The sequence below is a fragment of the Pagrus major genome, chromosome 4 (genome assembly GCF_040436345.1).
Source record: "Pagrus major chromosome 4, Pma_NU_1.0".
NCBI classification, from domain to species: Eukaryota; Metazoa; Chordata; class Actinopteri; order Spariformes; family Sparidae; genus Pagrus; species Pagrus major.
Window position 1 is genome coordinate 9,930,520 of NC_133218.1, and position 9,921 is coordinate 9,940,440.

At 41.7% G+C, this 9,921-nt stretch overlaps 1 pseudogene; it reads right to left on the reverse strand.

The window, feature by feature from the left end:
- Window positions 1–208: 208 nt before the first annotated feature.
- On the reverse strand, window positions 209–9,363 carry LOC140994816 (kelch-like protein 23; annotated as a pseudogene).
- Between the last annotated feature and the right edge of the window lie 558 nt (window positions 9,364–9,921).

The window sequence follows — 9,921 nt, forward strand, 5'->3', positions numbered from 1 at the left end:
GAGGAGCTATTCTAGGGATAGAAACAATCTTACGTTCAAAGAGGAGGCAGTTCAGGAGACAAACCCTGGGAGAACCACATACAACACAATAAAACTTAAACCAGCTGGTACATCACGGCTTGGCAGGGAGCTGTTAAACCAGTTTACCCAATTGGCACTACAATTGTTCCAAGAGGAGCTGATGATGGCTCACCTCTGTCTTTTCACACTACGTGCCATCATAAACACAGATACAGCCATGCAAGCGAGCTGCTTCGGGCAAATCTCTGACTAAGTCCCATGTATCTGTGTGAGGGTCATATTTCTCCATGCTCTGCAGATAGGTCCCTTTGAAGCAGGAATAGCCCCCAGTGACGTACACACAGCCCAGCATGGCCACCGCCCCGCACTCTATCCACCTCTCCTCCATGCTGGCAAGCAGGATCCATTCCTCTGTGTCTGGGTCGAAGCGTTCAGCGAGGGTGGTCTGGCCCCCTACCAGGTACAGGCTGCTGTTGAAAGACACCAGGCACATCCCATACTCTGCAGGGAGCAGCGACATGACAAGAACCGGGTTTCAATCCGAGCATTTGTATGTAAATATAGATTAACTGAATTATACAGGATAACTTGGAAACTAATTTCGGTGTTCCGTCATTCTGAATGTACAATCAGGATCAGGTGTCGTTTTACCCTTGAGAACTTGTTAACTTATTTTAATTAGATTTTGTATTCAGAACTACCTGGATGGGGTCAAGTGGTTAGGATACTCCACTGGTCTATGTCCACTTTGTATCTCTGGATCTTGTTGTAGCTACAGCTGCCCTTGAAGCCATAATTACCACTGGCTTCATAGATGTTGCTTGCCAACACAGTAGCTGAGGCGTTCCCTACCCCTGTAAAAAGAGACAGGATCATGTTGATTAATAGGAATAATCTGACAAGGATTATTCACTTTATAAGATACACGAGAAGATTGATAGCACTCTAATGTCATATACTGTACATCCAAACATAATATGATATACATGATAATATGGCTAGAGTCAGCATCCAGTTAGCTTAGCTTTGTAGGCTATGACAATTACATTCTGACTCCGTCCAAAGGTAATAAAACCTTTCTTCCAGCACCTCTATAGCTGAGTAATTAGTAATTATTAGTAATTATTAAGTATTAGACCAATTCTTAGCTAGCTCTTTTCTTCTGTCTTACGTCTTTATGCTAACCTAAGATAAACAGTCAATCAAGAGCTTCACCATGGTCTTGGTTGTGATGTGTGACAATCTGTAAATGCTCATCAACTGAACATTTGCAATTTGGTACTGGTGCTCATGTGCTGCACTAAACATAATGCCTCATTTTTTGTTTTTTCTTCAGAACAGCAACAAATTCCCTGCTATACATTGAAACATACTTTTGTTTAGCTCAGGCACTAGACCCCTCTCTCTTTTAGCAACACTAATCCCACAGTTGCTTAGTTAGACACTATTCAGTTCTGCTAGCTACCTAGCAGTTAGCAATGGCTCTCTTTCCTTCTCTCTCTCCTACTCTCTTTCTCTGTGTGTCAATTCTTTGTGTGTCTATTTCTGATCCACCTTTAGTGATAGTGGTACATGTAATAATTTTGTTTATTTGCTGTGTAGAAGATGATGCCGATTTGGAAACACAGTGCTGCACAATGGAAAATCAATCATTAGCTGCTGTAGTTAGCCAGCCCTCAAATAATTATAAATAATTATAATAATTATTAAAGCTCCTGAGTCTGTGTGAAGCATAATTCAACTAACGTCAAATAAGCTGTGTAGCAAAGCAAACTACCAATAACCTGACTACACAGCAATCACAATAACACTCAAACAGTGAATAGACACATATATTGAACACATGTGCATTACATCAACCGAAATTTTTAAAAAAAGTCATGTTCTTAGCTGTGCTATGCTATGCTGTGTGCTATCTTGGCCCAGTTTAACGTTACCAGTCTTTGAAAAAAAGGTGCTGGTGGTTCCTAAGATGATGAGCCAAGCAGAAGAATGGGTTGTAATCCCAATGTTGTAATCCCAATGTTGAACAGTGCTCTTCTTGGTGTGCAATGTCTGATGAAGAAGGTGGATGGAGGAAACTGGTTGCTCCTTTCCTTTGCAGGGATAGCAGCTTGGTGTTAACTTGCTTCGTGTTCCTTGGCTTGTGGAGTTAGCTGACAAGCTTAGCGTCGCAGCTGCTGGTGCTAACTGAGCTGGAATACTAGCTGGACCTTGTGTCGCTACCGTAGGGAGAAGTTCTGGGCCTTCTTGAACTGCAGCTGGCAGCTCTAAGAAGCTGTTGGGCCCAGAAGAATCCAGGAGAAGAGAACTAGGGGCAGCCCAGTGGGAGAAGAGAGTGGAGAAGAAACAACAACAAAGGAAGGAGCTGGAGTTTTGACTCCTTGTCAGTGAGAGGTCTGTCACCCTGACCAATAGTATCTCAAAGCTGGGTCTCTTGGCAGTCTTTGCACCTAGTTGTTAAGACTGGGGAATTCTGTGGAACTGAGTCTGTTTTGAAATCCACAATGAAAAACTTCATCTGGATCCCAACAAGACTTGCAGACTAGACACACTGGATGCATGTGCAGCGCCGCTACGTGGCGCTACCTCTCGCTTTTCATTTCGGCGTCAATGTTAACAGGTTAGATCATTCACACTGGATGCCTGAGCCGAAAGCAATTTGAAAGGCGTCATATAAATGCAAGTACATTTACCATTACAACAAATTATGAAATCTACATAAAGCAACACAATACACAGATGTAAAACATGCTGTTTTATGTGTGACATACTTGAAACACACCTTGCACCATATCAGCTACAGCCGTCCACCTCCCTCCTCAGTGGATCAAACACTTCAGTCTGTGGTAGTGCTGAACCTCTTTTGTAGCCTCCCATAACATGCACACAGACACAACAGGCCATGGAACAGTGGTAGTACCTGCAGGAGGTTTTCTCAACATTATTTTATATTTTATAAACCAAGTTCATACCAAGTTCAAACAGTATTGCTAAAATAGAAATAAGCCCAAACTTTTGCATTGTGTGTTGTGAGCCTTATAAATTCAGATATATGATCAGTAATGCAGTGGTGGAGGTACATATACTTAAAGAAAACAACAAAACAGTTTTGAAGTACTACCAAAAGATTATTTCCATTTCCCCTGAGAATTCCCATTTTATACCACTTTATACATTACATTTCAGACTGAAAAGCTACTTTTGACTCGATGGATTTTATCTGAGAGCCTTTGTCCATATTTACTTTGAATATTCCAAATTTTAAAACCTAGCATTATAAAAAGTATTTCATATCAGCTCCACCTCAACTGGCTATAATAATATAGTATGTAACATTCTGACAGGGGTCTATCTCCATCATTGGTACTTTTTTTGTTTGTTTAGTATTGTTGAGACACTAAAAAAAACTATCCAAGAAGAGTATGAGTAACAGATCCTAGATACAGAGTTGGGTGATAATCCTCTGTGGGGTCATCACTTTCAGCAACCCCTTTCACATTACAAAAAGTTATTTGATCCATTTTATATGAAATATTGATTAAAGCAGCTTCAATTTAAGACTCATGCCCAGAAACCCGGTGCCTAATCCCATCCCTTAAAGAATGGTGTCAATCAAAAGCACATCTGACATTATATTTGATCAACGTACCTGGCAGTCAACATGGGCTGCCCTTCAGTCCAGTAGTCAGAATCAATGTTGTACTCCCACACTGTATCCAACACCTCAGTGCTGTTGGTTCTGTATCCCCTGCTCACATAAATGGTACAGCCCAGTAAGGTCACTGCATAGCTCTCCTTGGAGTGATCGGGCATGTCTTCACCCTGCATCCACTCCCCACTGGACAGGTCCAAGCGCTGAACCTCAGACAAAGGACGCCAATGGTAGCCCCCAATAACTATTACGGTGGAGCTGGATTTCATCCTAGTGACCGTCATGGAGGGCTGTTTGAACACAGGTGTTAGGGTGAATGTAGAAAGGAGGCTGTCAAAGTCATTTTGCTGAAAGGAAAGATGTTTTGTTCGGAGTAGAGGGTCATGGTCCAGCCACCTGCCCACTGCCTCTGCCACTACTTCCTGTTTTTTCCTCTGCCAGGAGGACTGTCCTCAGGCTGTCAAGATCCAGTTCTAGAAATTCCTCTTCCTTGATCACCTCCTGAAACCTGCATCAAAGTGTTCAGAGTCAGCCCACCTGAAATTAAATTACTTTGGAATCTTTTATAGAGAATAGAGTGACTTTGGCAATCATAGCTTATAGTGAAAAAAATCAATCATAGAGGAGAGTAGTTTATCATATCCTTTTGTCTGGTTTCTTCTGTTCATGTGAGAAATTTCCTAAGAGCCTCACCTTAATGACTGAATCACAGCACAGTGGAGAACTATTAGTGAGAAAAGTACTACTCCGCTTTCATTTTGTCTTTGTTCCCATTTACAATTTAGACGCTGAAAAAGAAATCGCTAAATACAAAGAACTGATCTCTGACCTGCCTGCAAGCAGCCTGCGGGCTTCCTTCTCCAGGATGTGGAGCTGAGAGAACGGCAGCATGCCCAAGCAGTTGTCCACACATCCAGCAGACGCACCAGGAAGACCTTGCAGGCCCTCTTCACCGCCCCAAACTGCAGCAGGTCAGCAGCCTTCAGCAAACTCCCCATGTTCAGCTGGGTTATGGTGAGTCTGGAGGAGTAAATATAGTCTACCAACACTGATAAGACCTCCATCTCCAGGGCCGGCAGCCTGAGAGGAGAGGAGAGGAGAGGAGAGGAGAGGAGAGGAGAGGAGAGGAGAGGAGAGGAGAGGAGAGGAGAGGAGAGGAGAGGAGAGGAGAGGAGAGGAGTTATGAAATGTAGAGGGGCCATTCTAAGGATTACCAAGATAAGGGGAAGTTTACCCTTTCCTCACTGTCATTTGACTGTATCATTTTTAATGGGATAAATAGGGACTTCAGAAGAGATACCAGCAGGCAATGTAGCAGCAAGTGCATGGAAGGAAGATCTACCATTGGCCAATTACAACAGCATATGATAAATATGATGTCTAATTCAGTGTGAACTATACTTTGTCTAAAAGCCCTGTAATACACACATTATCACCATATATACATCGCCTAAATGTCTTACTTTATTTGGAAAAACTTTTTCATTCAATTTATTGTCCCTAAGGTATTAAAATGACTTCAATAGCTATACAAGTGGTGGTCTTGATATAAAGAATACTAAATCAAGGGGAGTCTCGCGCTTTATTTTTTCATGCCATAACTTATTTTGGATAGCCTCATGCATTCAGCATAACTTTGACTCCTTAACATTCCAGACAGTCATTTCTGCCACAGGTAGCCTGGTACCTGCTGCAGGGATCAGATTTTTACCTCAGGATGTTTTTTTTCCCGAAGTGATGTTTATGTTAAAGTCTCCCTCGACTCAAAAATGTGTTTTTCTTATTGCGACTTGAGATGTTTGGGCTTCCCTGTGCAGAATGCTGTAGTGTGTGCATGGTTGCAGACTGGAAAGCTGAGGAAAGTTTCTCTGACCTCACCTTAAATCTGATTTGAAGACGTGAACAAACAAGCATGATTTTGTGACATTATGATCCAACATGCAACTCGAAGGGTAACTTGACGTCAGGCTGAAAAACAGTGTTATGCTGCCCTCCCTGGTTGAAAGTTTCAAGCGTCTGTCACCTCTGTTGTCTGCTCTGTTGAACTTGTGGCCACACCCACCCAACAGTGATGTCACAGGTAGGGTTGCCACACGTCTCGTAAAATACGGAATCGTCCTGTATTTTACACTTAAATGTTGCGCCCTGTTTTGATTCAATACGGGCTGCGATTTGTCCCGTATTTCCAAGTTGCCTTGAACGCAGCATCATCTGACCCAGATTTAGCTTCTTAAAGTTACCACCCGCCTACTCATAGGTTGGTTTGGTTGGTTAGTTTTAGGCATGAGGAATGAGAGATCATCAGTGATAGGGTGAGAGAGTCCCCACTGGCTGTCTCCAGTGGGGACATGTCTGCAGCTGCCCCAAGGACATTTTATTGCATCGGGCTGCCCCCGATACTCCGCCCCGTGCACCACTCAAACGAAAATGGATGCAGAAATACAAATGTTAGTGGGAAGATTCAAATTCTTGGCTTTCCCGCAGTATAGGGACAGACAAAAACCAAACAGCAGTCTCACAGTTCTTCGTATCCCAAGCATCTCCTGAGGCTCAAACTGTAAGCTTCTTAATCACTTCTATGGTGGGACATCACGTTCTGTTCAGATTATATTTAATTTCTGGCTGTCTTTACTTGCAAATAAATGAATCACATCACATACAAGGGACTGATGTCCTGGTTAAATCTCAGTCCCTAAGGTGGGCTGCCCTAACGTGGACTGGCCTCAATAATAGGTTATGTGATGCATAAACACTGATTGATTTAAATATGAATCAATATAAATGTGCTGCCCTTAATGTGAAGAAAATACACAATTATTATACATTATTAAGTAATGCTTTATCAATCTGGAAAATTGCATCCTTCAGTATTAATGAATCAGCAGTATAAAATGTTAAAAATAAATCTACCTACAATAGTGTTTCTCAGATGTATGTAAATAGCCTATCTAAGATCTAAGGCTATTTCTGTGTGGTTTCACTTTTGGATTGTGTGACTACTTTTCAGTACATAAGACAGGCAGCTGACAATTATTTTAGCCAAATCTGTGTTCACACTATGGCCTGGGAAATATATCATCAATACAACATCAATATATTGTCAATAGACATGTAATATTGATAGTATCATTCATGATTTCATCAAAAAACAACAAAGACAGAAAGAAGGAAAGAATAAATTAAAAAATACTATAAAATTCATACTGTTTACTGTAATATGGCAATTAAATTATTATTATTATTATTATTATTATTAATTATTTCATTAAAAATCTGTCATCCTAGTGTTAACACAGTTGTACATTATGATTTACCACAACTGGCGCTCCACCCCACCCTTGGGCCAGTAGTGGTTGGGCCCCTGTTGAGTGGCACCCCTGCCAGAGCGACGCCCCCACTGCTGGGGGTGTCCTCTATTTTGCAGCTTGGAAGGTGGCAACCCTAGTCACAGGGTCCCTGAGTATACTTCAGCATGTAGCAAAACTTTTATTTAAACGTAAACGCTAGTGCCCCAAGCACATCGTCCAGTCTGCCTTTGTGATTTGGTAGGGTTTATATAAACCCTCGCAATGTACCTCAAGGCCTGTTGCACACTGTCACAAAACGTTTTGAGGAAACTTCTTAATCATCCCAGAAACTCTAGCAAAATGGCGCATACCATTTTCAGATTGCATGTGCCCCTTCACAGCAGCAGGGTGAAAAACAAACCACTGGAGGTCAGCAAAGACAAGATTTTCAGGGAATGTGAATTAGAATACTTTATTAATCCCTGGGGGGGAAATTGTTTTTGTTCCAGATGCTCAGTGCAAAGTAGAAATAGAAAAGAAGAAATAGATAGGTAGATAGTTAGGATACTCTTTAAACCAGTATTCTACAGTCCTGCAATTCGTTGCACCAGCTATGCGCAAGTTCAAATGTAGCCTAGTATGAATGTCATTTCCAATTTTTACGTACTACTAACATTTTAAGGGATGTACTAACTAAAATGGTTCCAATGTAGGTAGTAAGTTACAACTTCAATCTTACATCTGGCCCTCAGTAGGTGTAAAAATCTACCATCAAGTTACCAACAGTTTCAATCATTTTGAAAGATGGGATGGGAGGAGCAGATTTTAGTAGCTGTTTTGCGTCTAAATTTGACATTAGACACCAACGTTATAGTGTTGGCAAGCAAATGTATGGGGTTAGATAACTTTCTAATTATCAACTAGCTAATAATTTATGACAGTTTGCAAATGTAGCTTAGGTTACAACTTCATCTGCCCAATAATAGAGCATCATTATTTTACATTCACATTCCTCACTGTTGTTGTTTGTTGATTAAGGGTATTAAATTGAATTTACAATCAGCCGTAGGCCTTTTCAAAGACTACTGGGCATGAGAGACAACACAGTAATAAACAATGCATTAAGAATAGAGCTTTGACTGATTAGCAGCAGTGAAAACGTCATTTTCTGTCACAATGTTTGGTTGGTTTGGCCGTCACACCAGAGTAGTTAAGATGAACCTAGCAGGTGCAATGGGCCACTGGTCCTCAGGGCCCCCTGCACTACATGTTTTAGATGTTTCTTTGCTCCAACACACCTGATTCAAATTCAAATGAACTCGTCATCAAGCTCTGCTGAAGCCTGATAACGACCCATTCATTTGAATGAGGTGTGTTGCAGGGCAGGGGGCCCCGAGGATTAAAAAACACAGCTTTAAAGAAATGCGATGTGGAAGTCTCCAGCACACTTCCATATCAGTATGGCCTGTGTGAGAGCGAGAGCAAAACTTGCCAAAGGTATCACCTTGTTTTAACACAGACAATAACTGAAACCATATATAAATATTCAGTTGGAAAGGTTGAGATATTGACTATTCCCCCAAGTGCAGCTGAAGTCCATTAAGGACTAATCAGGTCATCCACATTCTTCCCAATAATTTCATCATGGGGGGCAATATGGGAGAAAAATGACCACAGTGGTTACTTGCAGCCATTTCCCTTCAATAACCAGCTCCCCTGTCAACTATTACCATCTGGTCGGGCAGAAAACAAGACCCTGGCTATATCACGTTGGCTTCAATGGTTTTTGTGATAATTTATTGATCCCTTGAAGAGTCTTTCCTCTCTTTTCTCCTTCCCCCCTCTTGTACAGGGAGGTCAGAGGTCAGGGAGAGCTGGTGAGCAGCACTGCTGGAGGTGGCAGGGCTTCATTGTCTCTCTAAAAGACCGTACAGCTCAGCAGATGTTTGCCAATATGAGCAACACGGGACATGAACCAAGGTTGTCCACTTGAATGACAGCCTTTAAATCACTAAATCATTAAAGTTGCAGGATGTCCTCGCACTGTAACTAAATGCCAGCTATGTGTTCATGATGCTGTGAGCCACAATATGAACCAGTATACTGCTGTCTGTGCTGTTATTATTTTGCCATGAATTCATATTTCTTATTGATGCATTTAACATTGCCCTAAGTGCTCATCCATACACATTTGCACAAAAGATACTCATACACACCTGACGAGGCTATTGGTCCTCTCCATCATGTCCGCAGTGAACATATGAGCTGCAAGCACACAGTGCCACCTTGTGACCAGTGACCGGAAGAGCACTGCAGGGCGGTGTCCGTGAAGAGACCTTCAGAGTAGAAGTCTCTCAGGGCATCCAGCACCTCCTCAGGGTGGCTCGTCGTGGAAGTCATACACGTAGAGATCTTGGGATCCCCTGGGTGACACGGTTGTTGTCTGTCTGTGGCATCACAAAGGCTGACTCAGTGCCAAAGCATCAAAAACAGAAGCCTATTGTCTGTTTGACTATGACAAATACATTTTAAAACTACTATTGAGCTGCATGTAGATTGCAAAGACAACATATTTGGTGTTTTCTATGATGAAATGCAGTGTTTGGGGAAAAAAAAGAGGGATGTAAATGACCGTGGCACCCTGTGGAGTCTCACCCCATTCTTCAGTTTGGTGTGCAAATGAGACAGTTGGTGCTGAAATCAAGGATTGCTCCTTTAAATATTCATCAACACTTCATGGATAATAAATGGTGTTATGGTGATATAATATACACACATGCATCATTTGTGTTGTTAAATGATGGTGTTGAGTTTTTTCCTATAGATCTGGTTTCTCTTAACAGCTCTCGCTAATATTATAATATCATAACACATGGAAAACACAATAGAAAATCATTAATAACACTATAGGTAAGCACACACACACACACACACACACACACACACACACACACACAT